We start from the raw sequence: 17,463 nt of genomic DNA on the forward strand, positions 1-17,463 counted from the left end.
GTTCTCATAAGAAGACTTTATTATCATATACTCAAATATATCTATTATCTACCTTAATTTTTGTGATTTTTATATTTTGTTAAAGGAATTACATATTTTGTTCTAAAAGTTATATAGTTTTCCTTGAACATTTGTTTTTTTTTAAAATATTTTTGTTAACAAATCTTCACACATATACCTCCCATACATGGTGTACAATTAGGCTCATGATATCATCACATAGTTGTGTATTCATCACCATGATCATTATTTAGAACATTTGTATCACTCCAGAAAAAGAAATGAAAAGAAAAGAGAAAAAATTCATGCATATCATACCCCTTATCCCTCCATCTCATTAGCATTTCCATCTACCCAATTTACTTAGCCCTTTATCCCCCCATTTATTTATTTATTTCTATCCATATTTTCTACTCTTTGGTCCATACCCTGGATAAAAGGAGCATCAGACACAAGGTTTTCACAATCACATCGTCACATTATAAAGTTATATATTTATGCAAACATCTTCAAGAATCAAGGCTACTGGAATAGCTCAACAGTTTCAGGTACTTCGCTCTAGCCATTCCGACTTACCATAAACTAAAAAAGAATATCTATATAAGGCATAAGGATAATCTCTTAGCTCTGTTTGAAATCTCTCAACCATTGAAACTTTATTTTGTCTCATTTCTCTCTTCCACCTTTCAGCCAAGAAGGCTTTCTCAATCCCTTGACACCCGGTCCTGGCAAATCCTGGGATTTTTGTCCCACGTTGCTAGGGAGAGTTACACTCCTAGGAGTCATGTCCCACATGGTGGGGAAGGCAGTGCATTCACCTGCCAAGTTGGTTTAGACAGAGAGGCTGCATCTGAAAAACAAAAGAGATTTGCTTGGCATGACTCTTAGACCTAATTTTAAATAGGCTTAGCCTATCCTTTACAGGAATAAGTTTCATAGAGGCAAACCCCAAGGTTGAAGGTTTGCCTCTATGAAAACCCTCAAACCAAAAAACCAAATCTCAGCCTATTGATTTGGTTGTCCCAACTGCTTGCAAGAATATCAGTAATTCTTCAAATGGAAAGGTTGAATATTTCCTCCTTTCTCTCCGGCCCCCAAAGGAGACTTTGCAAATTCTTCTTTATTCACTACCCAAATTACTTTGAAATATCAGGGCATCACAACCTGGACAAACCAACAAAATCTCACACCTTATTCTAGATTCCATGTACTTATGGTATTCAACTAAATTGACCATACCAATTAAATTAGGAAATGTACTATGTAAAATATAAATTTTGCACCAAATATATATCTCTCCCTTTGGTTTCACACAGAAGCTGAAGTTTTAAAATATGGATGATATCATCCTTTGCCCTGTATTCTAATTTATCTTAGTCCTCTCCAGAGCAACTTCATTCATAGCTCTACTCAAAGTCTGATCACTTTTTCAACTTTTTAAACAGTTTCTGTATGAGGTATACTGCAGACTTCCGCAACTTCAGAGCTCTAACTCTGTGTCTCAGATGTCATATAAATACCCAAAGTTTCTAGGAACGACTAGATATTAAACAAACAACTCAGTATTTCAGAGTTTATAAATAACAGCTACAACTCTTGAATATATGTGACTGCTATAACAGCTTACAATCTAGACCCTTTACAATGGGCCCCAACCTGATAATCCATGTTCTCAACTTCAGTCCACTGAGTTTTTATATTATAGTTAGTCCATATAATTGAGGCATGATGATATTTGTCTTTTTGTTCCTGACATTTCATTCAACATACAGTTCTTAAGGTTCACAGACCTAGTTGCATGTCTCACAATTTCCTTCCTTGCTGCTGCTGTTCTTTAGTCTGTTGTATGTTACACCATAGTTCTCCCTTCCATTCCTCAATCTTTGTACCCTTAGGCCACCTCCATCATTGTGGATCTTGAACACTGCTGCCATAAACACCAGTGTGCAAATGTCCATTTGTGTCCCCACACTCAGTTCCTCCAGGTATATATGGAGCAACGGGGTTTCAGGATCATATGGCAACCCCACCCCCAGCCTCCTGGGGAACCACCACACTGCCCTCCAAGGGGCTGCACCTTTCGGTTTCCCTACCAACAATGAATAGGTACATCTCTTTCTCTGCATTTTCTCTAGCATTTGTTTCTCTCTGTTCATTTTTAAACAGTTTTATTCACCCATTGTACAATCCAACCTAACTGCATAGATATGCCTTTGCCACCATAATCTACATGAAGGCATTTCCTGTTTTTTTCCACAAAGAATCCATACCCCTCTCCCATGGTCCCACCTGTTGGTATTTAGTTTGGGCATGATGCCTTTGTTCCAGTCATTGGAAGCATCTCACAATGTTATGGTTGACTACTGACCCTAGCTTGCATTGATTGTACATATACCCATCTATTTTCAATGTCCTGCAATGTTGACATTCATTTGTTCTCCCTCATGCAAAAATATTTTTGATTTGTACATTTAATCACCATCATTGTAAACTTTAGGCATTCTTAAATTATACCATCTCAGTCTTTATCCTCTACTTTTCTCTCTGGTCTCATACATGCCCCCAGCCCTTCTCCCTCAATCATACTCACATTCAGCTTCATTCAGTGTACTTATATTATTGTGCTATAGTCAGGTAGTATTGTGCTATCCATTCCTGAATTTTTAAAATCAGCCTTGTTGCAAAATCTATATTCCTTCAGCACTAATGCCCAATCTCTACCCTATTTCTATCGCTTGAAAATCTGTGTTAACTTCAATTCTCCAAGTTCACTCGTTAATGTTAGTTCATATTAGTGAGACCATATAGTATTTGCCCTTTTATTTCTGATTAATTTCACTCAGCATAATGTTTCTGACTTATTTCACTCAGCATAATGACCTCAAGGTTCATCCATGTTGTTATATGCCTCATGATATTATTCTGTCTTATAGCTACATAATATTCCATCATATGTATATATACAGCATGTTAAGCCACTCATCCATTGATGGACATTTGGGGTGTTTCCATTTCTTAGCAATTGTAAATAATAGTGCTATAAACAATAGGGTGCAAATTTCTGTTTGTGTCCTTGCCCTCATGTCCTCTGAATATATAGCTGATAATCGAATTGCTGGATCATATGGCAATTCTATATGTAGCTTCCTGAGGAAGTGTCAAACTGCCTTCCAGATCAGTTGCACTATTTTATATTCCCACCAACAGTGGATAAGTGTGCCTCTTACTCCACATCCTCTCCAGCACCTGTTGTTTCCTGTTGTTGTTGTTTTTTATATAATGGCAATTCTGTGGTTTTGATTTGCATTTTTCTAATAGCCAGTGAAGTTCAGTATCTTTTCATGTGCCTTTAGCCATTTGTAATTCCTCTTCTGACAGGTATATGCTCATGTCTTGTGCCCATTTTTAAATTGTGTTGTTTGTCTTTTTGTTGTTTAGCTGAAGAATCTCTTCATATATTCCGGATACTAGATTATCATCTGTTATGTAATTTCCAAATACTGTCTCCCATTGTGTAGGCTGCCTTTTTACTTTCTTGACAAAGTCCTTTGATGCTGAAAAGTGTTTAATTTTGAAGTAGTGGGAAGATGGCAGAATAAGATAGGTCAAGTTCACTTTTGCTACAGGGAACAGCTAGAGAAATGACAGAAAAATGACTGGAAGAGCAATTTCAAAGTGTAAGTGATCAGGGAAGGTCTTCTATACCTCATAGAAAAAACACCATTAGTTGTAAAAGCAGAAAAGCTAGACCCAGAGAACTGGAGATCATCCAGCTTATGCAAACAGCCTAGCAGGCCCCTTTCCAAACAGAGACATGGAGCCCCCAGGAGTGCACAGACAGGGAGATAGGGACAAAGAAGTAAGGTAGGTCAGGGTCCTTGAAAGTGCTACCCACATGCATGCTGCCCCAGCCCCATCATCTATGATTCTCTCCATACCCCGTGCACCAGAAACCTTTCATCTGCCCCCCAGCCATGCTCCAAGCACCCCCATCTGACCCTCCTCCACATGCATCTCTGCTTCACATCCTTGCCACACACACACAAGCCTGTCCCACCCTGACCCATCTCTCCCACGCAAGCACTTAGTATTGCCTTGCTCCTCCCAAGACCTGCATGCCTGTGTCCAGCTGCTTGACCCCGCTACCTCTTCCCTATCCCCTACAGGCAGTCACCTGTACTCACCTTCATACCTGGGCCACACACGCACCCAGCCCATATAGTTGCTCAAACCTGCCCGGCCCTCCCTGATCCTTCTGCACATGCACATCAGCATCCAGTCTCCCAGGTGCATGCACGCACATGTGCCCATCATGTCATGCCCCCTCAGCTCTGGACAAGTGCTGACCTGTGCATCCAGGCCACACCTGCTATGCAGGCCCAATCCCATCCTGCTGCTCCTGATGTCTGTGCACTTGCACAACAGGGCCCTGCTCCCCAAACCCATGCACCAGCAAAACCACATCTCCCTGCCAGGTACCCACATATCTGCGCACTGACTTCTTGACCCCTGCACCCCACTCCACCCCTGCCTGACACATGTGCATATCCTTGACCTACTGCACAGCACAAGTGCACTTCTCCCATAACTGACAGGTGCTCTTGGGTGCATCTGTACTGCATAGCCTCTGCCCTGCACAAGCAGGCACCGCTATACCAGCTTCCCCGCAACTGCACACCTGTACCAGGGCCCCACCCACCCATCATTACCCACCCCTGACTCACATCCTGCCACCTCTGTGAACTGTACCCCACCTCTACATGCTCATGCATCCCCATCCCAGCCCCTCTGGAGACCTCTCTCTGAGTAAGGATACACCTGTGCCCTGCCCTCTCTATGCCCTGACTTCTGTGCCCTATACCCCACACCCTAACCCCCATCACCCACATGATCCATGCACCCACCTGCATCCTGCTTACATACTAGCCCCAGCACATCCTCTCAGCACCCCCATCCACCTCCTGCCGAGCCCTACCTCTGTGTCCCCCATGCTGCAACCTGCTCCTGTACTCCAAAGCCTGCCTGAGTTGAACCTCACCCCCAACACCCCTGCACTGCACTTCCACAACCCGGTGACCCACACCCCATGCTCACAGGCACCATCATAGTGTCCCAACGCATGTGTATGCCTGCACTGCAACCCATCACTGCACTATAGTGCCCCTCCCCATGCCTGCATCCTGCTCCACACTTATTCCACAAATAAAAAGCTTTAGACTGTTGAAGGAAATGTATGTCAAATGTAAGAGCAGAAAATCCTATATATTAGTAAAAGGGACAACTGACCAAGAAGAAATAACAATCATAAATGTTTATGCTCCCAATCAAGGAGCTCCAAAGTACATAAAACAGACATCGGCAAAACTGAAGGGAGTGATAGATGTTTCAACAATAATAGTAGCAGACTTCACTACACCAGTCTCCTCTATAGATAGAACAATGAGACAGAGGACCAACAAGGAAATAAAGAAATTAAGCAATCTGATAAGTGAATTAGACCTAAGAGACATATTTAGGTCATTACACCTCAAAACACCAGGATACATATATTCCCTAGTGCTCATGGAACATTCTCCAGGATAGATCAAATGCTGGAACACAAAAAAGATCTTCATAAATTTAAAAACATTGAAATGATTCAAAGCACTTCTTTGATCACAATAGAATGAAGCTGGAAATCAATAACCACCAAAGAATGTGAGCTTTCACAAATTTATAGAGATAAAATAACACACTTAAATATTGAGTGGGTCAAAGAAAAAGTTGCTAGAGAAATCAGCAGCTATCTGGATACAAATGAGACAACATATCAAAACTTATGGGACGCTGCAAAGGTGTGCTGAGAGGGACATGTATTGCCCTAAATGTTTATATTAAAAAAGAACAAAGAGCAAAAATCGAGGCCCTAACTGTTCACCTGGAGGAACTTGAGAAAGAACAGCAAACTAACCCCAAAGCAAACAGAAGAAGAGAAATAAAGATTAAAGCAGAGTTAAATGAATGGAAGAGCAAAAGAACAATAGAAAGAATCAATACAACTAAATTTGGTTCTTGAGAAAATCAATAAAAATCGATGGGCCACTTGCAAGACTGACAAAGAAGAAAAGAGAAAGGTGCAAATAAAATAAGAAATGAGAGGGGGTCATTACCTTAGACTCTGAAGAAATTTTAAAAAATCATAAGAGGATACTATGAACAACTATACACTAAAAAACTGGACAACTTAGATAAAATGGACAAATTCCTGGAAACACACAAACAAGCTACAATAACCAGGAAAAAAACAGAATATCTCAACAAACTGATCACAAATAAGGAGATTCAATAAACACAAGAAAATCAGTTAATGTAACACTGCACATTGACAAATCAAAAAGTAAAAATCATATGATCACCTTGATTGATAATGAAAAGCATTTGACAAAATTTTCTGATAAAAACACTTCAAATGGTAGGAATCAAAAGTAAGTTCTTCAAAATGTTAAAAAACATACATGAAAATCCCATAGTAAGCATCATACTCAATGGTGAGAGGATGAAAACTTTTCCCCTAAGATTGGGAACATGACAAGGATGCCCTCTGTCACCATTATTATTCAATATTGTGAAGGTGAATGTTGAATACTGTTGAGTGATGGTGTAAGCTCTTATAGCAGTCACAATTAGTGTAGAGTGGTAATTGTTATTATTGGATTTTGAAGGGCTGTTTTATGTAGGTATAACCTGGTATTTAGAGATAAGAATGAATCTGACCAGTTCGGAATTAGGTAATTCAGAATACAGGGATAAGGAAGACATTGTCTGTATTTTAGAATTTCACTTACTGTTTGAGACCAGAGGAAGAAAGTTTTATTTTGTCCAGAACCTAAATTTTCTGTAATCTAACTTAACTTGTCTGGATAGATCATTTAAGCAATTCAAACACAGGGAGCCCAGAATAAGAATGAAGGCCTTTAATCCTATATAGCTTAATGTAATGCCTGGATACATCCCAGAGTATATTAAACAGATAATCAAAAAGTATTGGCAAAGTTCCTTGAGGGATATGAGAAAAAATATGAATCTATTAGAGTTTACCACTGGGGAAACATCAGCTACTGTGTCAACACAGTAGGGGCACCCAAATCAATACATCAAGCCCTTGATCTTGAGGCTTGCTCTTGTGAAGCTTATGTATGTAGTGGAGAAGCTTGATCTACCTAAATGTATACCTAAAAGTCACCTCTGCAGGACCTCTTTTATTGCTCAGATGTGGCCTCTCTCTCTCTCTCTAGCCCAACTCTGCAAGGGAAACTACTGCCCTCCCTCCTGCATGGGACATGACATCCACGGATGAGAATCTCCCTGGTGGCAAGGGAGATGACTCCCAGAGATGAGCCTGGCCCAGGCACCATGAGATTAACAATGGCATCCTGACTAAAGGGGGAAAATAATTACAACAATAAGGTATCAATCTCTGAAAGATTTCAAATAGAGTTGAGAGGTTACTCTGGAAGTCACTCCTATACAAACTTCAGTTAGACATTGTTACCTATCATAACTTACTTACCATCAATCAAAACCATTCCTGCCAATCCTAATGAATACCTAGGCATTATTTAAAATTCTACAAAGGTTCTATGCACTAGGTTAACTTTCTAGAAATCTACAACCTCCAGAGGGATCCCTAGACCAGATAAGTCCTGAAATGCAGCGGGGCCAACCTCTTAAGAACATCAACTAGCTCCATCTCCCTATCCCATATTATTGACAGCCCCTTCCAACATGAAAAAGTAAGAATGGGCATTGCCCAAACACCCCTAAAGAATGGGAGAAATATCAAATATGAAGGTGGAGTTATACAGAGAAGGTAGGGTCTAACAAATGAGTATGAGGGTTGAATCATTATATTGATATATTTTTTTTATTCTCCATTATATTAGAACAGCTAGAAGTAAAAACCTAAAATTGTGGAATTGTAACCCATACCAAACTCTGAAATCTGTTCTACAACTAATTGTTGTTATGCATTTTGAAATTTATTGGTTTTTTTGTATATATATATATATATGTTATTTTTCACAAAAAAAGAAATAAGAGGAGAAGTATAATGAGAAGATAGGGTTTAAAAAATGAGTATGACTGCTGAATCATTATATTGATATTTCTTATGGTCTCCAGTGTCTTGGAGCAGCTAGAAGAAAAAAATGAAAAATCATGGAAGTGTAACCCATACCAAATTTTAAAATCTATTCTGTAACTGCTTGTTAAAATGAACTTGGACATTTATTGCTTTTTTGTATATGCTATGATTTACTATAAAAATGTTAAAAATATAAAATAAAAAAATAAAACCCAAAAGAAAAGTCTAATTATTTTTTCATTGTTCATGCTTTGGGTGTAAGGTCTAGGAAACTGTCTCCTGATACAAGATTTATAAGATATTTCCCTACATTTTCTTCTAAAAGTTTTATGGTCTTAGCTCTAATGTTTAGGTCTTTTTATCCTTTCTTGAGATAATTTTTGTATAGGGTGTGAAATATGGATCCTTTTTCATTTTTCTTTTTTTTTTTTTGCATATGGATATCAAGTTCTCCAAGCACCACTTATTTTTTGAAGAGGCTGATCTGTTCCGGGTGGTTTGGCTTGACTGCCTTATCAAAGATCAACTGTCCATAGATGAGAGAGTCTATTTGTGAACACTCAATTTGATTCCATTGGTCAGCATAACTGTCTTTATTCCACTTCCATTCATTTTGACCAGTGTCACTTCATAATATGATTTCAAGTCAGGTAGTGTGAGAGCTCCCACTTCATTTTTCTTTCTCAAGATATTTTTAGCTATTCAGGGCATCCTGCCCTTCCAAATAAATATGGTTATTGGTTTTTCTACTTCTGAGAAGTAAGTTTTTGGGATTTTAATTAGTATTGCATTGAATCTATAAATCAATTTGGGCAGAATTGGCATCTTAGCTATATTTAGTCTTCCAATCCATGAGCACTGTATACCCTTCCATTTATTTAGGTCTTCCATTTCTTTTAGCAATTTCTTGTAGATTTCTGGGTATAGGTCTTTTGTATCCTTTAAATTTATTCCAAAATATTTTATTCTTTAGGTTACTATTGTAAATGGAATTTTTTTTTCTTGATTTCCTTCTCAGATTGTCCATTGCTTGTGTATGGAAACACTACTGATTTTGGAATGTTGATCTTTTACCCTGCCACTTTGCTGTACTCATTTATTAGCTCCAGTAGCTTTGTTGTAGACTTCTCAGAATTTTAAGCATATAGTATCATATCATCTGCAAACAGTGAGAGTTTTACTTCTTCCTTTCTAATTTGGATGCCTTGCATTTCTTTCTCTTATTTAATTGCTCTGTTTACAACTTGCAGCACAATGTTGAATAACAATGGTGACAGTGAGCATTCTTGTTTTGCACTTGACCTTAGAGGGAAAAGTTTCAGTGTTTCCCCATTGAGGATGATGGTAGCTGTGGGTTTTTCATTATTCCCTTCATCGTGTTGAGGAAGTCCCTTCTATTCCTATTCTTTGAAGTATTTTAATAAATAAAGGATGGTGAATTTTGACAGATGCTTTTTCTGCATCAATCTAGATGGTCATATGGTTTTTCTGCTTTTATTTGTTGATATGGTGCATTACATTAATTGATTTTCCTATGTGAACCATTCTTGCATACATAGAATAAATGCCATTTAGTCATGGTGCATAAATCTTTTAATGTGCTGCTGGATTTGATTTGCAAGTATTTTGTTGAGGATTTTTGCATCTATATTCATTAGAGAGGTTGGCCCATAATTATCTTTTCTTATAGTATCTTTGTCTGGCTTTGGTATGAGGGTGATTCTGGATTCATAGAACAAGTTAGGTAGCTTTCCCACCTCTTCAATTTTTTTGAAGAATTTGAGCAGGATTGGTACTAATTCTTTCTTGAATGCTTTGTAGAATTCATACGTGAAGTCATCTGGTCCTGGACTTTCTTTTTGGAGGAGTTTCTTGATAACTAATTTATCTCTTTACTTGTGTTTGGTTTGTTAAGGTTGTCTATTTCTTCTCAAGTCAATATTGGCTGTTCATGCGTTTCTAGCAAATTGTCCATTTCATCTACATTGTCTAGTTTATTAGCATGTAGTTGCTCCTGGTATCTCCTCATTGCCTCCTTTATTTTTGCAGAATCAGTGGTTATGTTTCCTCTTCCATTTCTGTTTTTATTTGTTTGCATCCTCTCTCTTTTTTAATCAACCTAGTTAAGGGTCCACCAATTTTATTGATTTTCTCAAAGTGGCAACTTCTGTTTTTGTTGATTTTCTCAACTGTTTTCATGTTCTCAATTTCATTGATTTGTTCTTCAATCTTTGTTATTTCTTTCCTTTTGCTTGCTTTGGGGTTAGTTTGCTATTCTTTCTCTAGTTCTTCCAAGTGAACAGTTAATTCCTTGGTTCTGACTCTTTCTTCTTTTTAAAAAAGACGTTTAAGGCAATAAATTTCCCTCTTACTACTGTTTTTGCTGCATCCTATACATTTTGATATGTTGTGTTTTCATTTTCATTTTCATTTGCCTTGAGATATTTACTGATTTCTCTTGTCATTTCTTCCTTGACCCACTGGTTGTTTAAGAATGTGTTGTTTAGCCTCCATATATTTGTGAATTTTCTGGTCCTCTGCCTGCTATTGATTTCCAACTTCATTTCATTATGTTCTGAGAAAGTTTTTTGTATAATTTCAATCTTATTAAATTTATTGGGACTTGCTTTGTGACCCAGCATATGGTCTACCCTTGAGAATGATCCATGAGCACTTAAGAAAAATGTGCATCCTGTTGCTGTGGGGTGTAATGTTCTGTAAATGCCTAAGTCTAGTTCATTTATTGTGTATTCAAATGATCTGTTTCTCCATTGATCCTCTGAATAGATGTTCTATCCATTTATGAGGGCAGGAAATTGAAGTCTCCAACTATTATAATAGAGGTATGGATTTCTCCCTTCAGTGTTGTCAATGTTTGCCTAATATACTTAAAAGTACTCTGGCATGGTACATAAATGTTTATGTTATATCTTTCTGTTGAATTTTTTCCTTTTATTAGTACATAGTGTCTTTCTTTGTCTATTTTAATGTTTTACATTGGAAGTTTATTTTGTCAGCTATTAGTATAGGTACTCCTGCTCTTTTCTGATTATTGTTTGCATGAAAAATCTTTTCCCAGCCTTTCACCTTCAACTTATTTTTGTCCTTAAGTCTAAAGTGAGACTCCTGTAGACACCATAAAGATGGGTCCTTTTATAAATCCATTCTACCAGTCTATGTCTTTTGATTTTGGGATTCTAATCCATTAACATTTAATCTTATTACTTAAAGGCAGTACTTTCTTCTACCATTTTGTCTATTGAATTTTATGTCACACCTAATTTTTTTTCTTTTTTACCTTTACTGATATTCTTCATTTCTACACTCTTCTCAAGACCTCCTTCTCCTGCCTTTTCCTATCTTTCTGTAGTGTGCTCCCTTTAGCATTTCTTGTAGAGCCAGTATCTTTGTCACAAATTTTCTCAGTGATTGTTTGAAAATATTTTAATCCCCCCTCATTTTTGAAGGACAATTTTGCTGGATATAGAATTCTTGGTTTGTAGCTTTTCCCTTTTAGAATCTTGAATATATCATACCACTGCTTTCTCGCCCAAATGTTTCTGTTGAGAAATCCATACATAGTCTTATTGGGCTTCCCTTATATGTGATGGATTGCTTTTTCTTGCTGCTTTCAAATTTTTTTCTTTCTCTTTGACATTTGACAATCTGATTAGTGTTTTGGAGTGCATCTATTTGAATCTGTTTTGGGTATGCTGCACTACTTAGATCTGTAATTTTATGTCTTTCATAAGAGATGGGAAATTTTCAGTGATAATTTCCTCCATCAGTATTCCTCCTCCTTTTTCATTCTTTCTCCTTCTGGGATACCCAGAAAATGTATATTCATGTGCTTCATGTTGTCTTTCGATTCTCTGAGACCTTGCTCATGTTTTTCTATTCTTTTCCTTATATATATTTTTGTGTGTGCTGAATTTCAGATATCTAGTCTTCTAATTCACAAATCCTTTTCTCTGCCTTTTCAAATGTATGCGTTCTAGTTGGCTAGCTGCCAGAATGCTAAATTACAGAAATGGAATGGTTTAGAAGGGGGAACTTATGAAGTTGTAAGTTTACTGTTTTAAGGTGGAGAAAATGTCTCAAAGCACATCTAATAAAAATTTCCCAATTATGATATCAACAAGAGGTTACTTTCATTCAAGAAAGGGTGATGAAGTTCAGAGTTTCTCTCCCAACTGGAAAGGCACACAGCAAACATGGTGACATCTGTTAGCTTTTTTACCAGGCCTCCTGTTTCATGAAGCTCCCCAGGGATGCTTTCCTTTTTCAGCTCCAAAGATCTCTGGTTGCATGGGCTCTAATGGGTCTCATGGCTCTCTCTCCACTCTCTCATCATCCTGAAGTTTTCTCCAAAATGCTTCCTCTTTTAAAGGATTCCAGTAAATTAATCAAGATCCACCTAGAATGGGTGGAGTCCCATCTCCATATAATCAAAAATTAATACCCACAATGGGGTGAGTCAATCTCCATGGAGATAATCTAATCAAGTTCCCAATCTATAGTGCTAAATAGGGATTAAAAGAAAATGCTGCCTCCACAAGTGGATTAGGATTAAAATGCATCTTTTCTAGAGCACATAAGCCTTTCAAACCAGCACACTTTTGTTCTATTTTTCTATTGTTTTTCTCATCTCTTCTATTGTGCCTTTCATTCCCATAAATTTTATGATTTGCTTTTTTTGGATTTTTGAGTTCTTCTCTATGTTCACCCAATGTCTTCTTTATATTCTCCCTCAACTTGTTGATTTGATTTTTGATGAGATTTTCCATGTCTATGGAAAACTACTTTGAACATCCTGAATTAGTTGTTTCAGGTTCTGTATCTCAGTTGAAGTGTTGGTTTGTTTCTTTGACTTAGTCATATCTTCACTTTTCCTAGGATGACTCTTTATTTTTTTGCTGAAGTCTAGGCATTTTATTTCCTTAAGTAGTTTATTCTGAAGGTTGTTTTCACTCTTTTACCTAGAATTTCTTGCTGGCTGGTTTTGTTCTCTACCTGTTTTGTTTTGTTGATATTCAGTTTAATTTATTCTAGACTCTAGCATAGGTTCTGTTTAACTGATCAAATTTTTCAGTTCTCATTTTTCTGTTTCTTGCCCTGTCTGTATGGATTTCTTTTTTTTTTCTTTCTTTTTTTTTTTTTTGAGAAGGAGGAAGATCAAGAGATCTCTCCAGATATTACATATTCCATCAGATTTTCTCAAACTAGACAGGCCCACATCTCAGAAGGAAAGGGTAACCAGCTCAGTTTTCCCTGAGAGTTAAATCCAGCATGTCGTGCTTGTATGTCTATGGCTTCCCACCAGCATAAAGTGATGTGTGTCTTTAATTTCAGCAGACTCTCCCTGCCAGTGGCATGGTTGAAACAGGTGAGGTTGTAGAATGGCTTTAATTGCTTCAATTTTCCAGATCCTGGGGCTTGAATTCTCTGAAGGAAGGATTCCACTTGAGCTGGGCCCCACCTTTCTCTTGGGGAAGACACACCCCTCTAGAGAATTAACTCTTTTCAGCTGACTAGTTACTTTGTAGCTTAGACAAGCTTAATTCTGCCCTTGCCTGGGGCAGTGCTGGAGCCTGAGAGTGCTTCCAGTCTATCTAAAGAGCTCTTAAGGAGTAGAAAATAAGAAAAGAAATCCTTTTCAGGATTGGACCCCTGCTCTTCAGGGTCAATTAAGTTAGTATTTGGCTCTATGTATCTCCAAGCTCTCTGTGCCCCCTTTTCTTATGATCCAGCCCTTTTCCAGAATTTTGTGGTGTCTGACTCAAAAAAACCTCTGTTTTTTTTTTTCCATCAACCCTACCTCCTCTCTACCAAGGCAAAAACTACTAGTACCTTTAATGCTTATTCCAGATTTTTCTGTGCTGGGGGCTTATTTTCATAGTCAGAATTTGTTAATTAATTCAGCAATTGGATCTTGGTTGAACTTAGTCCTTGCTACTAGTTAAGTCTGTTTCCTTTTCCCTCAGGGAACCATCCTGCCATGCCCATGAGGAAGGACATTGGACTCCATGGCTTGGGGGACTTACAGTTCTGTGTGGGGTTCAGCCATTCCACCTGGCCCAGACTGATGTTTATTGTGTGTCTGGTCACTGATGTTCCCCCAGCAGTTGTTCTGTATCATTTCTGGCTATTTACTAGCTGCTCTGGAGGATGAACTAAAACTACCATCTTGCCCTGTCTCTCCACATTTAGTTTTTATTTGTGTTTGGGTAAATAGAGATTAAATTATTTTTCCTGCACCAACAATTGACCAAGAACTATTTATTGAATTGTTCATCCTCACTTATCTGAAATAATATCATTTTCATATATCAACTTCTACTTTTTGCATGGATCTGTTTGTGTCTGTGTGCCTCTGTGTGTGTGTGTGTGTGTGTGTGTGTGCGCGCGCGCATGTGTGCGCGCTGGTTTGAAAGGATTTACGTACCCTAGAAAAGCCATGTTTTAATCCTCATCAATTTTGTGAGAGCAACAGTTTCTTCCAATCTCTTTTCAGTACCATATGGTGGAAACTTGATTAGATTATGTCCACAGAGATATGACTCAATCAAGTGTGGATATTAAATTTGATTAGATGGAGACATGTCTCCATGGGTCTTGATTAGTTTACTAGAATCCTATAAAAAAAAGAAATATTTTGGTGAAAGCTTCAGAATGTTGCTGAACCACAAAGTAGAAATCCACCAGCAACTTTTGAAGATGATGAAGGAAAATGCCTCCCAAGGAGCTGGAGAGGAAACTAGCAGATGACACTGTGTTCACCATGTGCCTTTCCAGATGTGAGAGAAATCCTGTGTTCTCCATGATCCTTTCCACTTGAAAGAGAAACCTTGTACTTCATCAGCCTTCTTGAATCATGGTATCTTTCCCTGGATGCCTTAGATTGGACATTTCTATAGACTTGCTTTAATTGGGACATTGCCACAGCCTAAAAACTGTTAACTTACTAAGTTCCCCTTTGTAAAAGCTATTCCATTTCTGGTATATTATATTCCAGCAATTAGCAAACTAGAACACTGTGTATGTGTGTGTGTGTGTATTTTCCCCCATAGTTCTCTTTGTTTATTCTTGTATCCTTTTCATAGAGTTGGAGTTATAATAGTTTTTTAATAGACATTTTTAACTTTTTATTATTTTATGAATGTTTCTTAATTGAGGTTTGTAGACTGTTTCTCTCTTTAGACTTATATAGAAAGAAAAGCCTCAGAGTTATCCATGGGATCTTTCTATCTAGTCTTTAGGCCAAAAAAAAAAAAAAAGAGAGAGAAAACATATTTGGGTAAAGTCCTCTCCACATAGTTACTATGCCCGGATTCTGCTAAAAACTACCTCCCTTTACCTCTTCAGTTCAGGAATGACAATGGCAGTTGCTGACCCCAGGAGCAGTTTACCATCCTCTCTGAATTTACTTAACCCTATCTACTTTATTTGAGTGTGCTCTCTTATTGTTACTGAGACTTAAATGGTGAAGTAAACAAATTCCAACTTTACACCTTCTTGCTTCTTGACATAATTAGTGATTATTTTGCATACAAAATATTTTGCATGATAAAAATCTGACAATCTTTTCTGTCTTGGGCTAAGTTGAAAGTAGATGCAGTATGTGAGTTTAACAGTAACAACAGTAAAGATTACTTGTCCCTCCTTATACCATGTTTAACTTTGGTTCTTCCATCAAGCGGAGCTTGAAGTAAAGGCTTACATGCAGCAAGTTTATTTTAAGAAGACATCCTAGAAAACAGGGGTGGAAAAATTGCAAGAGTGAAACAAGAAAGAAAGAATGCTAATCCAAGTTCACATTATCAATTTGTTCTGCTATAGACACCACATGTGGAGTTTCTGAAGAACATGTAGAATAGGTTCCAGAATTGTCAGTCCGAAACAACCAAGAGAGGAATTTTTACCCTCCGGTTCCTGCTTCCAACAGGTCAAATGTTTGTTATCTTTTTCTCTATTTCAAAGTAGCTGTGTCAGCTCCCGCATAGCATCTTATATTGAGACAAAGAGAAGCTTTAGGGTAGAATACAAGAAATTATGGTGTGGCTGAAATGAGATGGTACAAAAATAGACCTGCATGCAGGTGGTTGTCATAGCAATGGCCAGAACCTAAAGGTGGGGACAATTAGTAAAATTGGGCATAAAAGTTGTCCAACTGTGATGGTTAGGTTCATGTGTCAACTTGATCAGGTGATGGTGCACAGTTGTCTGGTCAAACAAGCATTGGCCTATCTGCTGCTATGGGGACATTTTGTGGACTTAAATTATCAGTACATTAATTGCATCTGTGATTGATTATATCTGCAGTTAGCTGACATGTAATCTAATCAATTGAAGGCCTAAAAGAGAAGTCAGAAGAGAGAATCTCTATCTCTGCTTCAGCCAGCCAACCTCTCCTGGGAATTTATAGAGGACCTCAATCGAAGCTGCCACCTCACAGCCTACCCTACAGAATTTGGACTCGTGCATCCCCACAGTTGCATGAGACACTTTTAAAATCTCATATTTATAGCTATCTCCTGTTGGCTCTGTTACCCTAGAGAACCCTGACCAATATACCAACTTACCCTCCTTCCCTCTGACCTGGTAATTTATGTATTATGCAGATCAATAACTGTCCATTTAATGAGAACCTGCAGGGCTATTTTTCACAGTTGCTTTAGTTTTTTTTAATAAACAAATATGTTAAACTTTTATTTTTATGAACACTCATTTTTGACCTTGGAATCTTGATGCTGGAGGAAGCTATAAGTATTGTCCTCTGAAAGTTGAGGAATATGCTATTCTAATAGACAATCATTTTGCCATAAATATAATTTCTAAAACTTTGTTACTTTCATTAGTTTTGTATACTGACTTGGACCTGCATTTTCAATGTTTTATTTAGCAAAATATTGTTTGTTGTCATTGTTAAAAGACCTATAACCTTATATTATTACAGGGCAGTTAAGAATTTTTAATGAAAATATTTACCTGCTTTTTCCTTTGCTTTGGTTTATATCTGAATTTCAGGACTAATATATTCAACTTTGTATTTAATTTCCTAAATCTCCAACTTCTTCCCATCCCACCTCCCCCAGATGAAAACTAAGATATGAGAAATCCTCTTAAAAACAAATATGCAACTGTTGCAATGGTGGTTCAGCAGGCAAAATTCTTGCTTGCCACGCCGAAGACTTGGGTTCAATTCCCCATGCCTGCCCATGCAAAAATGCATAAACAAATAAATATGCTTGTTTTTATGTGACAATATATTTTTAAAAATTCACATATAAAGGGCATGTAAAATTTAAAAATATAACTGAATTTACTAACAACAATGCTGC

General features: G+C 37.6%; 1 long non-coding RNA gene across 1 annotated transcript in view; it reads left to right on the top strand.

Moving 5' to 3' along the window:
* Nucleotides 1-7,485, top strand: part of LOC143647804 (uncharacterized) — a 49,028-nt gene extending 41,543 nt beyond the window's left edge. Inside the window, exon 3 of the long non-coding RNA XR_013158192.1 lies at nucleotides 7,275-7,485. This is a non-coding gene — a long non-coding RNA (uncharacterized LOC143647804). The remainder of the gene's footprint in view (nucleotides 1-7,274) is intronic.
* The last annotated feature ends 9,978 nt before the right edge of the window (nucleotides 7,486-17,463 follow it).

The sequence above is a fragment of the Tamandua tetradactyla genome, chromosome 10 (genome assembly GCF_023851605.1).
Source record: "Tamandua tetradactyla isolate mTamTet1 chromosome 10, mTamTet1.pri, whole genome shotgun sequence".
Lineage (NCBI taxonomy): Eukaryota > Metazoa > Chordata > Mammalia > Pilosa > Myrmecophagidae > Tamandua > Tamandua tetradactyla.